The sequence below is a fragment of the Palaemon carinicauda genome, chromosome 20 (assembly GCF_036898095.1).
Source record: "Palaemon carinicauda isolate YSFRI2023 chromosome 20, ASM3689809v2, whole genome shotgun sequence".
NCBI lineage: Eukaryota > Metazoa > Arthropoda > Malacostraca > Decapoda > Palaemonidae > Palaemon > Palaemon carinicauda.
Window position 1 is genome coordinate 10,501,931 of NC_090744.1, and position 19,568 is coordinate 10,521,498.

Genomic DNA, 19,568 nt, shown 5'->3' on the forward strand with positions numbered 1-19,568 from the left:
ACCAAAACCTCAAGGTTAGGTGGGGCCTGGTTTCAAAGAGGAAATATGAGCCTACTAGTACCCCAATTCGAGGTAGGAAGAGATTGAGGCCCTTCCAATCTTCCCAATTCCGGTAACCTCTGCAAGTGGTTCAACCGGTCTCAGTCCACGGAAGAACTACGTTCCTTCACAAAAGATCTGCTACTAAAGAATGCAATCCAAAGCATACGTCGCTTAAGATTTCAAGGACTCTTGTTCAGCATGTCAAAGAAAGGCTCAGACAAATGGAGAGTAATCCTGGACCTGTCTCGTTTAAATTCCTTCATTCGTTGCGACAAATTCCATATGCTTAGTATCTCGCAGGTGCGGACCTTACTTCCCCATGGGGCCGTCACCACCTCCATCGATCTTACAGATGCCTACTATCACGTTCCAATAGCAAGGCATTTTCGTCCTTTTCTGGGCTTCAAGCTAGGCAAACAAGCCTATGCATTCAAAGTGATACCATTCGGGCTCAACATAGCACCCAGAATCTTCACCAAACTAGCAGAGACAGTAATTCAAGAGCTTCGGTCTCAGGGGATACAGGTAGTGGCCTATCTAGACGATTGGCTAATCTGGTCAGACAATGCCCAGATTTCCCGCATAGCAACGAACAACTGGGATTCCAAGTCAACCTCGAGAAATCCCACCTGGTCCCGGAGACCAAGTTTCAATGGGTGGGACTACAATGGGGCCTGTGCTTCCATACGCTGTGCCTCCCCAAAGCCAAAAGGAAGGAGATAGCGAGGAATACAAAACAATTTCTCAGGGAAAAGTTGACCTCCAGAAGGAACCAAGAGAGGATCCTAGGTTCCTTATAGTTCGCCTCCGTGACAGACATCGTCCTGAGGTCCAAACTCAAGGACATAAACAGAGTGTGGCGCTCCAGAGCAACCGCAAAACGCCGAGACAGATGTGCTCGCCTTCCCCCAATCCTGAGAAAAAGTCTGCAGCCTTGGACGAAGATCAAGAATCTTTCCAAGTCGGTTCCCTTATAACACAAGAAAGTCCAAGGGTTATGGTCACCGGTCTTCCAACAAATGCACATCAACGTCCTAGAGGCCATGGCAGTCTTCCTCACTTTAAAACGTCTCAATCCAGCCAGGAATCTCCATATCAGACTGGTTCTCGACAGTGCAGTCATAGTACACTGCCTCAACAGTGGAGGCTCCCGATCAGCCCAAATAAACCACATCATGTTGAAGATTTTCTCCATGGCGGCAATGCACAAGTGGCACCTGTCAGCAGTCCATCTAGCAGGAGTCCGGAATGTGGTAGCGGATTCACTTTCCCGGACGACTCCGCTAGAGTCGGAATGGTCACTAGACAATCGATCTTTCCAGTGGATACTATCTCCAGTCCCGGGTCTCCAGGTGGATCTGTTTGCGATGGAATCCAATCGCAAACTAGATTGTTACGTAGCCCCCAACCTGGACCCTCAGGCTTATGCCACGGACTCTATGATTCTAGATTGGAATACCTGGAAGATGATTTATCTGTTTCCTCCGGTGAATCTCCTGCTAAAAGTTCTGCACAAACTCAGATCCTTCAAAGGTCAAGTGGCTCTCGTAGCCCCCAACTGGCCCAAACGCAATTGGTTCCCCTTGTTGCTAGAACTAGGTCTCCGCCCCCGGCGGATTCCCAATCCGGTGCTAACACAGACAGTACAAACTGGCAATGTGTTCGCTTCCTCAAGGATTCTGAATGCCCTAACTTTATGGACTTCATGAAGTTCACAGCCCAACGAGGTGCAAACGTCGATCCTTTGAATACTATTTTCCTGGAATCTGACAAAAGGGAATCTACTCTCCGTCAATATGACTCAGCTGTCAAGAAATTAGCTAAGTTCTTGAAAGATTCCCAAGTTGAGAAAATGACGATGAACCTAACTGTGACATTCTTCAGAACTCTCTTCGAATCAGGCCTGGCAGCCAATACCATTATTACAATCAAATCAGCCTTGAAAAAGATCTTCCATATTGGTTTTGACATTGATCTAACGGATTCATATTTCTCATCCATTCCGAGAGCTTGTGCCAGACTAAAACCTTCCACTCGCCCTAGCGCAGTTTCCTGGTTTTTGAACGATGTTCTTAAGCTAGCCTCTGACACCCCAAACGAATCCTGTAACTATATGGTATTATTAAGAAAGTCACTTTTTCTTTTGAGCCTCGCCTCTGGCTCCAGAATCTCAGAATTGTCAGCCTTATCTAGAGACCCAGGTCATATAGAGTTTTTCTCTTTGGGTGAGGTCCTTCTCTCCCCTTACAAAGTTTTCCTGGCTAAAAATGAGGACCCCCAAAACAGGTGGTCTCCCTGGAGGATTTTTCCTCTTCCTCGGGATCCATCCCTGTGTCCAGTTACCACCCTCAAATCCTACTTAAGTAGAACTTCCATTACAACCACAGGGCCCTTATTTATTAGAGAACACGGAGAAACTATTACCATTAAGGGAATCAGGCAACAAATTCTTTATTCTATTAAACAAGCTAATCCTGAATCATTCCCACATGTCCATGATATTCGAGCTGTGGCTACCTCAATTAATTTTTTCCACCATATGAAATTTGATGAGCTCTCAAAATATACGGGTTGGAAGTCCCCTAAAGTTTTCAAGCGCCACTACCTAAAACCTTTAGAAGCTCTTAGATATGCCACAGTAGCTGCAGGGAATATAGTTCCTCCTGAAGGTACTGAGTCCTAATCATAACGGCTTGCTCTGTCCTCTTTCCCTCCTGCCTGGCTTACCTGTTGTTCCTACCTGTTTTGTTTACTATACACCCTTATGGTGTATTATTTTATTATTCAATTGTTCAATTTCAAGAATTGTTTTGATTTCACTTGTTCTTGAAATCCCCGAGCTGATTTTATTTTGTATTTTTGATTACCAAGCTGGATTAACACGATTTATATCTATTGAATTTTACCTACGGTTTTCATTATTGATTGTTTGCCATGTCTATTTATCACTGTCATATACATGTTGATTTATTTTTACGGGTTTCCACATCCCTCTCTTTTGATATTAAAACTCATCAGCAATGTAATTTTCTGTTATTCCCTCTTCAGGTAGTTAGCCATATTGGGTCCCTATTCTCTGGTACGATTTCACTGGGCGGCATGGGTCGGAACCCAGAAAAGGGATTTTGACGTAGGAAAAATCTATTTCTGTGAACCAACCCATCCCTCCCTGATTGGGCCCCAATCTGGGGTGCTATAAGGAGTGACGTCCCTGGTGTGGGATTGCTAGTAGTAGAAGGATGTTGAATGGCATCTCACTGTTCGGGGATGTTGACAGGAGATATCTAAATGGTGCGAGGCCTCTGGTTGTGATTTATTCAGCGCCCCAGTATTATACCGACACCTTATTAAGGTGAGCGAGCTGGGTTCAACCTAGCATTCCTATACAAATTTTTCTCTGGTAAATTCATAGCAGTTTTTACCTTAGAAATGATGTAAAAGGAGCATTTCACTGGGCGGCACGGGTTGGAGCCCAGAAATAGATTTTTCCTACGTCAAAATCCCTTAATTAATAGTTCTTATAATTATTACCAGCATTATGAAGCTTCATCTGTGGTGGATAATGTGGAAGGGTGGGCTGTGGCACCCTAGCAGTACCAGCTGAACTCGGTCGAGTCCCTTGTTAGGCTGGGAGAAACGTAGAGAGTAGAGGTCCCCTTTTTTGTTTTTGTTTCATTCTTAAAATATGCTATCACTTTGACAATACCATCTGTTCCTATACCTGTACTGCAAAATCCAAATGCTCTATAAACAAGGGCACTCAAAATTGATTGATTGAAACCTAGTAAACAAATCTATAAAAAGTTCTGGATTGTACTACAATGGCAGCTACAATCCTAGTAAGATAAGCAGGATGCGATAAGCCCACGGGCTCCAACAGGAAAATATAGCCCAGTGAGGAAATGAAACACGGAAATCAAGTGCCTTGGTATATATATGTATGTATGTATAATTATTACCAAGCTTTAATAAAAAAAAAAAAAACATTCCAGATAAGAAAACATTATAAAAAAATAGCTAATAAAAAAAACCTAACTTACAGAAGGTCCTCAACTTAAAATCATTCGGTGATACAAACACAAAATCAAATTAAATCATAAATTTTAGTTACTGTATCTAAAGTTCATTATGAAATACTGTAATAAAACAATATACAATATAATACAGTATGCAAGTCGACATTTGCAATATGATACAGGACTATTTGTTGACCTTTTCAGCTGAATAATTGTAGGCTTGCGAGTTAGATGATGCTTACCCTAGGCACAAGTTTAACAAAATCTGACTCATGAAGTGTCTTGGAACCTATTAAGTGTTATTACACAAATATTGATGAAAACTCACCAATACAGGGTCAGTGTCAGTAATGAGAAACAGATTTCTTGAGCTCTGTCCTTGTTGTTAGCTGGAGAAAGGGTCAGTGGGAGTAATGACTAATCAGATTTCTTGAGGTCCATCCCTCTAGCTGTTTGTTGATGATGCCAGTAAACATCAGCCCCTTCTCTCGTCCTCATTTTGGGTTGATGGGAAACTCCTGTCAAAGATTTATGACAACTGTACTTTCATTTCTCTTCTTTAATCACAATAAAAAAAAAGGAAGAATTTAACCTACTATGAGATTCAGGGCCTCTGTAACACGGTTTTTTGGACTTTGCTCCTTATCAAAGCATCGGGTGTAGCTGAAAGTTGACATATGTATATTTTACAACCACACACAAATTTTGTCAGCATTATCAATAACCTAAACCCAATGGTTTTAAATTTTATAGAGTAAAAATGATCCAGCCGACGCCATGGCCAGTGATACCGAGCCAAGAGTCGAAAACATTCATTACGTAAGCAATGTAAACACCTTTGGACAAAATTTTGCCCCGCCCATCCACCAGACACCCATTCACCTTCTACCATCTGCCCTGAAACCCATAACAGTCAAGAATGGCTAACAGGATTTAGAATTGCCCCCGTGGTTGCAAACCTGCATTTGTCTTACGACTTGCAACTTTATACAGTCATGAGAAAGCCCTTGGCCATATCTATTATAGCCTGAATAGGTAATTATTCAGTTTCTAGTTTAAATCCAATGTTTATGGTCTGATTTGTATTTAGCGTAACATGATTATAATACTTGTAATGTCATTAAGGCTTTTGAACATTTCTATTAACTATTCACTGTGCCACCAAGAGAGAGAGAGAGAGAGAGAGAGAGAGAGAGAGATTGTATGTAAACAGTCTTTATATAACTTTTTTTGTTAAAATAAGATTTTTGTGCTAAAATCTCCATCAGACCAACAGATCATCCGATATAATTTTTTTTCTTCTTCTTAGGCCGTACGAACGTGCTGGCTATGTTTTGGGCATGACTGCATTTTGTAAATAAATCATGAATAGTTTTAGGAGTTTTATTTGTACATCTAATGGGAATCTATGGAAGTAAAGTGAACATAATTCATTTATTCTTTAAAATATTTACTACATGTAGCAAAACAAATAGTAGTAAAGATGATAATGCAATGAAGGAATGATACCATACTTTATCTTTAGCTTCAACGTCGGCAATAACATACCCAGTTGCCATAATTTGTCAGCTTAATGAAATAACCTATCATCTAATGTTAAACTTAATTTCTGAGGAGGCCATGGCTTATTGCACAGTGAAAAAACATGACAAAGACTTTATAAATGGCGGAACAATACATAGATGTGGGTGGGGTATCAGTGCTGGCGTAGTAGTACTACTGTAGCAGTACTGCCGCAACAGTAGTATGCATGAATTAAACGTTTAGGCCAACTGCTGGGATCATTGAGGATCATTTAGCACTTCTTACAACTACTCGAGAAATGAGTTTTTATAGCCAGAATTTGAATTTTCTGATCCAACAATGCCCATGATAGCCTTCGGTGTTATCCTGATTCATATCGAGGCCAAAGTGGGTGGAGTCTCATGAAGTCATCATTCTGACGATAATTATTGGTGAAGGTTTAAAGCGAAAATACGGTACCGGCTATCTTTTTTTTTTTACAGTAAATAGGTAGGTAGATAGACAATGAATAAAAATTGCTTGACATTGGATATAGCAGTTATCAAATCAAGCTGGTCTACTACGTTTTTGAAAATTACCAACTATTCCATACACTTTGTCAATCTGATTGTGACCTATAAAGTAGACTGTAATTTCTTAGGAAACTTATTTTGGGAGTTAGACAAATAATCAAAGTGTTTTTGTATTTATTAACATATTTTGTTCGTTTGTTCATTATGACAATTCTCAGTGGAGAGGTTTCAGAGTTCATAAAGGTGTACTGCTTTGCTTTTATTTACACTTTTGTGTTATTGTTGGCAGAGGTATAGCCTTCGTTACGTATAAGCAATCATCGATCGAGAAAGAGAGAAGAAATGCCGTCATAAGTTACGTAACGAGTGCGTTCGAAACCTTTTCTCTGAGTAAGTTGGCCCGTCTTCAAAAATCGTCACTTTTACTTAATAAAGTACCAAATTTATTCAACCTACGTAATGCAGAATATAGTCAAAATTTATGTGTAGATATAATGTGCATTCTGAATAAGCGTTATATTTATGAAATTCATAGCAAAAAAGTTATTGCGAAAAAACCGTGTTACAGGGGCCCTGAATCTCATAGTAGTCAAAATACTATATACAGAAAGAGCCCTAGAATGTTCAGAAACTTCTATGAAGCGAAATGATTGAAAACCAGTTTATCATGCAAATACCAAGTATGGAATTAAAAGAAAACTCTCAATTATGTTGTATATAATAATGATGTCATTAAAATGGCCACTTACCAAAAATAATTCAATTGAAATTTCTTATTTTTGGTCCAATTTCAATTATCTAAATCATTGTAAAGAGAATTTCATATACAGGCAATAGAAAATGGTCTAAATATTTTTTTGTTGTATAATGAAGTGTTTTTCAATTAAAAAGCTTTAAAAGTATATAAACATGATTTTTAAATTCAAACAATATACATCATGATATCACTTTTAAATAACAAACAAAATAATTACTCCTCTTCTAATAAAGCTTCAATTTTGTTTTGTGCTAGAATTGAATTGTACATACATACATATACCAAGGCACTTCCCCCAATTTTGGGGGGTACCCGACATCAACAAATTAAACAAAAACAAAAAAGGGGATCTCTACTCTCTTCGTTCCTCCCAGCCTAACAAGGGACTCAACCGAGTTCAGCTGGTACTGCTAGAGTGCCACAGCCCACCCTCCCACATTATCCACCACAGATGAAGCTTCATAATGCTGAATCCCCTACTGCTGCTACCTCCGCGGTCATCTAAGGCATCGGAGGCAGCAGCAGGGCCTACTGGAACTGCGTCACAATCGCTCGCCATTCATTCCTATTTCTAGCACGCTCTCTTGCCTCTCTCACATCTATCCTCCTATCACCCAGAGCTTCCTTCACTCCATCCATCCAGCCAAACCTTGGCCTTCCTCTTGTACTTCTCCCATCAACTCTTGCATTCATCACCTTCTTTAGCAGACAACCATTTTCCATTCTCTCAACATGGCCAAATCACCTCAACACATTCATATCCACTCTAGCTGCTAACTCATTTCTTACACCCGTTCTCACTCTCACCACTTCGTTCCTAACCCTATCTACTCGAAATACACCAGCCATACCCCCTTAGACACTTCATCTCAAACACATTCAATTTCTGTCTCTCCATCACTTTCATTCCCCACAACTCCGATCCATACATCACAGTTGGTACAATCACTTCCTCATATAGAACTCTGTTTACATTCATGCACAACCCTCTATTTTTTACTACTCCCTTAACTGACCCCAACACTTTGCAACCTTCATTCACTCTCTGACGTACATCTGCTTCCACTCCACCATTTGCTGCAACAACAGACCCCAAGTACTTGAACTGATCCACCTCCTCAAGTAACTCTCCATTCAACATGACATTCAACCTTGTACCACCTTCCCTTCTTGTACATCTCATAACCTTACTCTTACCCACATTAACACTCAACTTCCTTCTCTCACACACTCTTCCAAATTCTATCACTAATCGGCCAAGCTTCTCTTCTGCGTCTGCAACCAGTACAGTATCATCCGCAAACAACAACTGACTTACCTCCCATTCATGGTCATTCTCGTCAACCAGTTTTAATCCTCGTCCAAGCACTCGAGCATTCACCTCTCTCACCACTCCATCAACATACAAGTTAAACAACCACGGCGACATCACACATCCCTGTCTCAGCCCCACTCTCACCGGAAACCAATCACTCACTTCATTTCCTATCCTAACACATACTTTACTACCTTTGACTATGAAAAAAGTGGCTATCTCACTCTCATCACCATCACCTCTTACACCTATTGACGCAAAGGGCCTCGGTTAGATTTCGCCAGTTGTGTCTATCTTGCACTTTTAATTCAATACCTCTTAATTCCCCATCTCATTTTTCAAGTTTCATTGTCCTCAGCCATGTAGGCCTGGGTCTTCCAACTCTTCTAGGGCCTTGTGGAGCCCAGTTGAATGTTTGGTAAACTAATCTCTCATACCAAAGGTGAATTATTAGCTTATATTTCTCAAAAAGTCATCCACCATGCAGAAGAGAAACATGTAAACCTTATGGTAGCATAGCGTAAAGAAGTAACTTCGGTCCATTGTGACCTAGTTCTTGAAAGTACACAAAAAGCTGATACAAAAATTATTCTTCATGAAGTAAATGCTACAGAAAGAGGTGCTAACAAGCTATCTTCACTCCACAAACTGATGTCCTGGTACTTGATGTAAGACGATGACCAAAACTAACATCTCAGTCATTCTTTAAGCCAAATTTTAGAGCTGAAATTTCCATTGCTGATATTTTAATCATTGAGCACTTTGAAAGCATCTACATTACCTACAATTCACGGTCTTTCAGACTGTGACACACCTGGTGCCTTGGTCGGTAAGGCCATATTCTTACTGGAAGGCATTTAAGCAACTAAGGAAGCCTTGGCAGGTGACACTTAGAACAAGTGAAGAAATCTCTGATGGAGGTCAAGAGGAACTTGAAATTTTTTTTTGTCAAATCTACAAACAACAGTCAATTATAGATAAACTAGCAGAACTTCAATGATGTATGTTTTCAAAGAAACAAATACTAAGGGAGAGGCTATCATTATTATTATTATTACTAGCCAAGCTACAACCCTAGTTGGAAAAGCAAGATGCTATAAGACCAAGGGCTCCAACAGGGAAAAATAGCCCAGTGAGGAAAGGAAGTAAGGAAATAAATAAATGATGAGAATAAATTGACAATATATCCTTCTAAAAACAGTGACAGATATGTCCTTTATAAACTATTAACAACGTCAAAAACAGATATGTCATATATAAACAATAAAAACACTCATGTCAGCTTGGTCAACATAAAAACATTTGCTCCAACTTTGAACTTTTGAAGTTCTACTGATTCAACTACCCGATTAGTAAGATCATTCCACAACTTAGTAACAGCTGGAATAAAACTTCTAGAATACTGTGTAGTATTGAGCCTCATGATGGAGAAGCCCTGGCTATTAAAATTAACTGCCTGCCTAATATTAAGAACAGGATAGAATTGTCCAGGGAGGTCTGAATGTAAAGGATGGTCAGAGTTATGAAAAATCTTATGCAACACCAGGTGCTGTAGTACCTTTACTTAAGTAAATTATCAGGTTATTATGTGGATTAAGGTTATTAAGGCAAAACAAACACACCCTTCCCCCATTGGTCCTGAATGGGACATAATTAATGGACACACACACTGCCAAGTGTCTGTTTTGTGCCCCTAATATCTTTAGCCCGTAATCCCCACGCAAATGCTTAGCAAATAATTTACCACGTGCAGAGATGTGTGTATGGGAAGGGAATGAGGAGCTTTGTAACAATATCAAATCTACACCAGAAACGATACAATGAAGATGATTTTATAGATACTGCATACTAAATATTTCTACATCTTTTTATTTACTTTATCGCTTTAGTAACAAATTGGCGAATTACATTTTGATATTTTAATTTGTATAAAAATGTTTGATTTCCCACCGATATCATTCTAGCTATACCGATGCTTTGTCAATTTTTCAATATTCATTATGCAATCAGTTACAAAGAATCCTAAGAATTAATATTAATACATTACTTAGATTGTACAACAATCTATGTAGTTTATCCCCCTCATAGATTTTACAATGCATAGAACAGTCTGAGACGGTGGAGAAGGATTGGACTGGTTTGGTGATAGGAATTTAACAGACCTAGAGTACAGTGGTACCTCTACATACGAATTTAATCCGTTCCAGAACCAACTTCGGATGTAGAAAATGTTCGGATGTAGAAACGAATTTTCCCATAAGAATACATTGAAATAGGATTAATCCGTGGTTGAGCCCAAAGACCCATGATAACTTCTTAATAAACTACTACACAATTTTCCCATGAGAATAATGCACACTAAATTAGATAGACATGTAAATAAGAAGAATTAGCAAAAAATGATATATAAGAAATGGGTTTTTAGCGTCACTTTACCTTAGAAACTCCAGCGCAGGTGTTGTTGGTCTTGCTACGCAGAGAGGAAACGGACGGGCGGCGAGGAGATAGAGAGGTTAACTACGATAAACGTACACTACCGTAACTTATTCTAACTTACACTAAGTGAACTTTAACATAACTTATTTTTTTGTTTATTTTTATATTTTATATTTTTTTTTTACATTTCTTTTTTTCTTTTTGATGATTACGTAATTTTAATCACTTTCACTCTCTACACTTAAAATTGACTGAATTTCTTTCGCTTCACTCTTTTCCGTTTTCTTTGTTTCACTTTCTTCCGCTTCACTCTTTGCCGTTTTCTTTGAATCACTTACATCTTCTTCATCACGAGTTCGCTTCACAGTTTTTTTAAAGAAATTATCGATAGATAATTGCTTGGTACGGCTTTTCAGAATGTTTCGAAAGTGAGTTAGGCAAACATCATCGAACTGCGAAACTACACGACAAAACTGCAATTTTTTTGGGTGGTATTTGTCGATGAAGTCGACCATGTCTTGATATTTTCCTAACACCTCTTTTATATGCGCCGAACCTAACACATGCTCTACCTCCTCGCTCCCTTCCTCGTCATCACTCATGTGCTCAGACATATCATGGAGTTCCTTGAGCTCATCCGTGGTAAGTTCATCGTGATCTTCAGCGACGAGTTCCGTAACGTCATCTGCGTCGACCTCCAGACCCATGGACTTGCCAAGGGAGACGATTTCCTCTACGGCTTCCGCTGCACTCACCACGGGATCATGTTCGGGGTCAAAACCTTCGAAATCTCGGGAAGAAACTGCATCAGGCCACAGCTTCTTCCAGGCAGAATTGAGGGTCCGTCGAGTTAATCCCACCCAAGCCTGATCTATGATCTTCAAGCAGTGCACGATGTTGAAGTGGCTCCTCCAAAATTCACGCAAAGTTAAGTTGGTGCTTTGCGTGACATTAAAGTACTGCTTAAATAAGTACTTGGTGTACAGCTTCTTAAAATTAGAGATGACTTGCTGGTCCATGGGCTGGAGAATAGAGGTGGTATTCGGTGGAAGATACAGCACCTTTATGAACTTAAATTCATCGAAGGTATCATCTTCAAGTCCGGGGGGGTAAGCGGGTGCATTGTCAAGGCATAGCAGGCACTTTAAAGGCAATTTCTGTTCATGAAGATACTTCTTCACAGAAGGGCCGAAAACTTGGTTAACCCATTGCACAAAGAATTGCCTAGTGACCCAGGCCTTCGAGTTGGATCGCCAGAAAACATGAAGCTGATCCTTATCGACGTTGTGTGCCTTAAAGGCCCTAGGGTTCTCTGAATGGTAACCCAGTAAGGGCTTGACTTTAAAGTCCCCGCTAGCGTTGGCACATAGGGCAAGAGTCAACCGATCCTTCATTGGCTTATGCCCAGGCAATTTCTTCTCTTCGGCGGTGATGTAGGTTCGACTCGGCATCTTCTTCCAAAACAGCCAGGTTTCATCACAATTAAACACTTGCTGCTCTACGTAGCCTTCATCCTGCACGATCCTTTCAAAGTTCTTGACAAAGTCAGCTGCAGCCTTTGTGTCCGCACTAGCAGCCTCTCTGTGGCGAACAACTGAATGAATCCCAGACTGTTTCTTAAATTTCTTGAACCAGCCACGAGATGCCTTGAAATCATCTGAGGAAGGCTCGGTTGAACTCTCCCCAGCATCACCCCCAGAGCTCTCCTCCTTCAAGTCCGTAAAGATGGCGTGTGCCTTCTCGCAGATGACGGTCTCGGTGATGGTGTCGCCAACGATCTCTCTGTCCTTGACCCACACTAGCAGAAGTCGTTCCATCTCGACTATGATAGGAATACAGCGTTTGGAAATTAGGGTGATCCCCTTAGATGGTTTCACTGCTTTAATAGCTTCCTTCTGTTTAAGGATTGTCGAGATCGTCGACATATTACGGCCATACTGTTCACTCACGCGGACGCCACGCTCATGTTTTTCAATAATTTTCTGCTTAACGTCTAAAGAAAGCATTTCCTTCTTCCTTTTCTCACCACTACCACTACCACTGGCAAAACTAAGCCTTTTAGGACCCATACTTTACGTAAATTACCGTTAAAGGATGCACGTAAAAAATCATGATTAAAACAGAGTTAATAGCAGAACGCACATAGCACAACCGCAAGAAGCCGACGAGCACAGAGGACTGACCCAAGCCGCGCTAATTGAGGGTCACTCAGAGGTCGAAGTGCTGCCTTCTATCGGCGGAAATAGAAAACACTTCAGGCGCTATGAGCACCGACTACTCGTACGAGTATTGTTTACTTCGGGTGTTGAAAAAAACATTCGGGTTAGAGTAAGAACGTGTTCGAATTGTACTTCGCGTGTAGAGAAATTCGGATACAACCATACAACCAGTACGACGAAAATTACTTACTTCGTGTGTCGAAATAAAATTCGGGTGTAGAGTCAAAAATTTGCTCGAATTTTACTTCGGATGTTGGAAAATTCGGATGTAGATACGTTCGTGTGTAGAGGTTCCACTGTATGCAGATGATGCTGTCCTTTTTAGCAGAACACCACAGGATTTGCAATGCTTGCTTACCAGAATGCATGAAATATCACTTGTGGTAGGGCTGAAGATAAATAGAAGAAAGACATAGATGATGAGAATTGAGATTGCAATAGAAGCTGGCATATCATTGGGAGGAGAAAGGATTGATGAGGTAGAATCATTTAAGTATTTAGAAACTATGATCTGCAATACAGGGTCTTTAGAATTAGTTTAGTGAAATATTGAAAAAAAAAAAAAAGCAAATCGGACAATGGCTACGTTAGGTAAAATTTGGAAATCAAATCGCCAGAAATTACATATAAAAACCACACTATATATCAGTTTAGTGAGATTGGTGTTACTATACTGACATGAGTCATTGTATGACAATGAAACAATCACCAATAGATTTAGTAGATTTGAGAACAAAGCCCTCAGAAGGATATTGGGAGTTGAATGGCAGGACTTGATTGGAAACACGATAAGAGATTATTCAAGTGCCATATGTGGATGAGATAATGATGAAGGGTAGATGGAGATGGTTTGGGCATGCTCTTCGCACTCCAAGAGAGATTAGTTCACCAAATCTTCAGCTGGGCTCCACAAGGCACTAGAAGAGTTGGAAAATCCAGACCTTCATGGATGAGGACTATGAAGTTCAAAATAGGAAATGATGAATGGAGAAGGATTGAATTAAAAGCTCAAGATAGAGACGACTGGTGAAATTTTACCAAAGCCCCTTGTATCAATAGGAGGAGATTATGATGATGATGACCTTACTTAGTGATTTTGAAAAGTGTTTTCTTTATGTCCAACATTTATCACTGGCTTCATCAGGTACCATATGCCACAATGATCAGTGCTTATGCTCCGACTCTTGATGCTGAAGATATTGTAAGTCTTTCTATGCTGACCTTGATAGAATACTTACATTAGTCCCTAGCCATGTCAAAGTGGGGCCTTCCTGATGGACTTCTTGGGAGCCAACTTAACCCTAGGAGAAGTTACCACGAAGTCCACTCCTCTCCTTCTCTTCAGCGGGGACGCTGGCGCCGTTGGTTTCAGTCCCAGATCAGCGAGGGCTGGATTCATTGCCTGCACGACCGCTTTGATCAGGGACCCGAACCAAGGCTGGCGGCTGACCGACGCAGTGTCAGCAACACCCGCTGGAGGGAAGGGGATCGGCTGATCCTTAGGAGTGGATACTACGGGGCCTACCTGAAAAGAAGAATGTTGCGTAGACCTCTCCGAAGATTCTTCCTGCTCCTGGACGTGCGCAGCTCTGTGCTTGCGGAGTGGAGATCGTGAGGACGAGGATCTGGAAGCACTCGTCCCCGAAGACTCACACAGTTGTGCGCGCTGCGAAACCCAGCAGGAATCGCTAGCGAGGTTGCGCTGGCGCTCGCGCGATGGTAGAACCATTGGTTCGCGCGCGGGCGAACGTTGGCGTGCGGGCGAACGTTGGCGTGCGGGCGAACGTTGGTGCGCATGAGCGCAGAGATGAAGGCACGGGCGCGAGGGCGAAGGAGCGCGGGCGAGGGAGCGCGGGCGAGGGAGCGCGGGCGAGGGAGCGCGGGCGAGAGGGCGTGCAGGTGACGGTGCGCGTGGGCACGCAGGTGAGGGTGCGTGCGGCTGCAAGGGCGAGCACTGGCGGTCGGGAGAACGATGGCGCGTAGGCGATCGGTGGCGCGTCGGCGAGCAATGGTGCATTAGCGAGCGATGGCGCGTTGGGAGGGACAGAGCGTTGGCGAGCAACAGAGCGTTGGCAAGCGATAGAGCGTTGGCGCGTAGCGCGAACAGGCGATTGACTACGCACAGGCGAGCTAGCATGTGGGCGTGTCAGAGACCTGTGGCGATCTGGCGCGTGGGCGCGTAGGAGAGCGCATGCGCGCAGGCGAGAGATCGCGCGGGCGCTCAGGAGATCGCTGGCGCGCAGGAGATCGTTGGTGCTCAGTTGCGCGTTCAGAAGGAACCAACTGGGGCGCAGGACCAGAGGGCGAGGATGTGCGCAAAGGCGAACGCTCGTGGGGGGGGCTCAGGAGACATCTCGGGGGCACGCTGCGCAGGAACTCGGGCTGTCTTAGAAGTGCGCACAGGAGAGTGCGCGCGATGGCGCGTAGGCGATGGCTGGTGCGCAGGCGGAGGAACAGCGTCCCTGCCTGTGCCCAGATCCAGAGATCGTGGGCATGCGGGTGAACGCTTGTGCGCATGGCGCGCATCAGCAACAGGGAGCGCCGTTGTGCACTGACGAGCAGGAGATCGTGGACGCTCAGGAGACCGATGGAGCGCAGCAGGAACAGAAGTGCGCTGGCGAGCTGGAGAACGCTGGCGCACAGGAGGTCTCTGTAGCACAGGAGAGCGCTGGCACGTAGGAGAGCACTGGCATGCAGGAGGGAACTGGCGAGCAGGAGATCTATGGCGAGACTCGGCAGGAGATCGTCCGGGCGCTGCGAGTCCAGAGGAACCTGTGAGCGCCTATGCGCTAGCTAAGGAACCTCTTCGACTGCACGCGCGCACAGGTAAGACCTGGCGCTTGAGGGACTCACCCACATTGTGGGATAAGCATTCTTGCCCTGAAGGGACCGGTGCCCGTTGGACAACCGGGTGCGTGGGCGCCCACTGCGCATCAGTGTCCAGGAACGGAGATTGAAGACTGGAAGGTCTGGCAGGCGTCAGAGATTGTGAACGATCTGCGGAGAGGTCAAGAGATGCAGCTGCAACGGTATGCTTTCATCGTGGAGGATCCTCTGCGGGGGAAGTCGAAGGCGAAGATCCGAAGAGGCACCTCCTAACTCCCTTGTAAGGAGAAGAAAGGCCTCTGCGGCGAAGAGGAGAGCGAGCCTTACGGCAAAGACGACCTCGAGGCACAGCAACACCATCGTCTGTCCTCCGAAGAGGAGTCTCTGTCAGTGCACTCTCCCGAGGGGGAGAATCACCCGCAGGAGAGACCGTTGGACCCAGCTCCTCCCTCGAAGGATGTTCGGAGGGGGGAACTGAGCCTTCAGCAACACCCGCAACCGCAGCAGGGGTTTGACCCGACCCGTCGGAAGCCTCTGCCACAACAACGTCGACAATAGACAGAGGATCTACCTCTACTATTACCGGCAACTGTTTCACAGCTTCACCCAACTGGATCAGGTCAGACAGGGCTTCCCTGGAGGGCGAGCCCTTAAGCCCCAAGGAAGCCCAAAGCTGTAAGAGATCATCGTTAGCAACATGGTCATCAACAAATTCAATGCCCTCCCCCAGAGTAGGAGGGGGAGCTGCCTCGCTATGGGAGGCAACACCCTCTCCCAAACCCCGAGATTGGGAAACGAAAGAAGGGCCTGCGCTACCACTCGCCGGCCTCTTGCGAGAGACCGATCGAGTGGGAGCTTCGGAGGAGGTTCGGGCAGCGGAAGAAGAGTCCTTGGAACCTTCCTTCTTCAAGGCAGCCCTTGAAGGAGAACGGTGACGCTTAGACTTCTTCTTACGCCGCCGGGCAAACCTCTCCCACTGGGAGGTAGGCCACTCCCTGCACTCACTACAGGTTTTGTCCCTTTCACACCTTTGACCTCGACACTGAGGGCATAAGGAGTGAGGGTCCATCTCGACCGCCGACATGAACGTTCAACAAGGGCGGTCGGGCGGTCGGGGAGTCCAGGGCATTTCCGCATGATAGGAAGGAAGGATGAGGTCAACTTCAAGCACACAAGCTGAAAGAAAAAGCAAAACAAAATTAAGGCTGTCAATAATGCGAGGGCGAAGCAGAGACGTCTGCTCATCGCCCTAGCCAAAAGTGAAGTTAAGCAGTTCACCGGTGTGCGAAGGGGGGAGGGGTAGCTAGCTACTACTCCACTACCCCCTTGCTAACTAGTGCGGGGGTAATTAACCCTCGTTAAAATTCTAATGGCTTCTCATTTCAACCACGCCGAAAGTAAAACCTCATGTAAATAGCGTGGTTTGTATTTCGGTTACGGAACAAATGGTTTTTCATTATAGAAGGAAATTTTATTGCATACTTACCGAACAATTATACAGCTGTAGGTTCCCTACAACAGCAGACATTAGATCCAAAACTACCGCGGTGGTGCCGCCATCACTGATGTAGGTGACGTCATCTCCCTCCACTCGAGGGAGCTATAGGTTCAACTGTCCAGTTAACCTCAATTCGTTCTGCCCAGCCATCCACTAGTGGGGAGGAGGGAGGGCTTTAATTAATAATTGTTTGGTAAGTATGCAATAAAATTTCATTTTATAATGAAAAACCATTTTTATTGCAGTGTCTTGCCAAAAAATTATATAGCTGATTACCCATTGAAAGGATGGGGGGCTGTGGATGTAAGTTTTACTTCAACAATAACATATGATTATTGAAAATAAAGTAAGCCCAAAAGCGCTGTTAGTGCCTGTTGTACCTTACCTTGTAAGAGAGCTCATCTTACATAGTAGAGGACTTGGAATATGACCAATGATTGCCTCTACATGGAGTGGAAGATCCTCGTAGTCATGGTGTTCACTGCTGACTTATTAACGAGGATACAATAAAATATTGCCCTTGCCCTGGGCTAAGACCAGAAAATACACAACATGAAAAAACTGTCACCTACACCGAAATAAAAACCTTTACCCGCCAAAACTAACTCTAAAATTACTGGTGAGTACTCCAGGTACATTGTACCCCCAGACTTCCCTTTAACTCGTCAACCTTGATACAAGGTGAAACATAGGTTAATAGAGGGAGCAACCCCTATGTCGTTCCTCCCAACACCATGCCAGCTACCAAAAGTGGACCGAGAGACTTACAATCTTCAAACACTGTTTCGGTTTCTTTCAAATAATGCGTCGCAAACACTGATTTAGACCACTTCGCTGGATAGCGGATAGCGACAAGTTGTGTCGAAAAGTGAGAGAAGTCGCTACCGCTCGAATTTCGTGTGCTTTCACTCTCAGTAAAAGAAACACTGCGTCGTTAGCTTGAGAATGTGCTTCTACAATTACCTCTCTCAGAAAACTCTGTTTTGCTGAGATAATATCTTAATGCCCGCACGGGACATAAGAGTCGTTCTTCTTCTTCCTGGCCTATCAAGTCTGTTAGGTTTTTTAGAACAAAATTTCGTGGTCACGGATTAGAAAAGTTGCGGGAATAATGTATGTGCGACGAATCACAATATTACTTACTTTCACTTTTATGGGTTTAATTCTCGCCCTCCATCAGACACTAGGAGTCTGTTCAGGCGGGTCGTGATGTGTGAAAATAATCTCTTTCTAGTTTATATTTTGCTCTGTATCATTTCAGTTATTCACTAGCATTTGTATTCAGGCTTAATAGTTTCCCGATCACTATTACAACACTTTCCAAAGAGATAAGTCTTCAGGTTTTTCTTGAAAGCTGTCACATTATTGTCGAAAGAATTTTGATCGTTGACTAACTAATATTTTCTTGAATGAAAGCGAACATGTTCTCAAACAAAATATACAGTTATAGAGGCGATCATTTCACATTTGGTTTACCCCTCCTCTTTATGTGAGGAGCTAGCCAGTGTTCATTACACAGAAACGGACGTCTGGTTACCTGTGGGCGGAGTTAGAAACATTAGTAAACGTAATGAAAAGCTGCCCACGCTGTTGCTATCGTTTTTTTAACGTTAGCTAACAACGTTCCCTCGTAACTAATTGTTCGAAATAATAACCCTGTAAGGATAGAATAAAAAGGTCTCGGAAGCCTATCGTGTAAAAAGCAAGTTGTTATACTTAGGGTACAGTGACAGAGGAGGCTGCCTCCATTAAACGGTAGGACCGAGTTTAAGATAATAACCTCGCGGTTTTGTCTTGACTAGAGCGCATGCTCCAGAACGGCCTACGGCCTTCATGAAGTGTAAACAACACCCGTTGAAGTTCTGTAAGAACTTCTCAGGAACGAGTATCCCGAAAAGGGTGAAGTCTTGTATGTGGGAGTTTGCTTCAAGAATGCCAAACATAATTGCCTTTGACCACTTACCCGAAGGGGTTGCCATCGAACGCTTTCTCGCTAGTGAGAAAATCTACTGTCTAAATCAGGTAAGGCCTGCCAGGGAAATGAACTGGAATATAAATAATTTTTCATTCCTCGATCATTTCCGTCTGCTAACCCAACCACTTAAAGTGGGAAGGTGGAGGAAAGATGACGGTGGTTCGTTCGAAAACGAAAGGATCGGAGCTGGCGAAATCACACTAGCTGATATAGTAATCAGCTGGGAGTGTAGAGTGATGAAACAAGTCACACCTTTGGAAGAACCATCCTGTAGAGGGAAGGAGGTCGACCATAGAGTTTTCAGAAACCTCTGGATCACGGAAACCGAGAAATTCGGATGAGAACCTAGGGGTTCAGAATCTATTTGTGAATAACTTTCTCACGACCTTAAGGAATGTTGTGCCGAGAACCGGCAGGAACTCTGTCGCTTATTCCTGACAGAATTTTC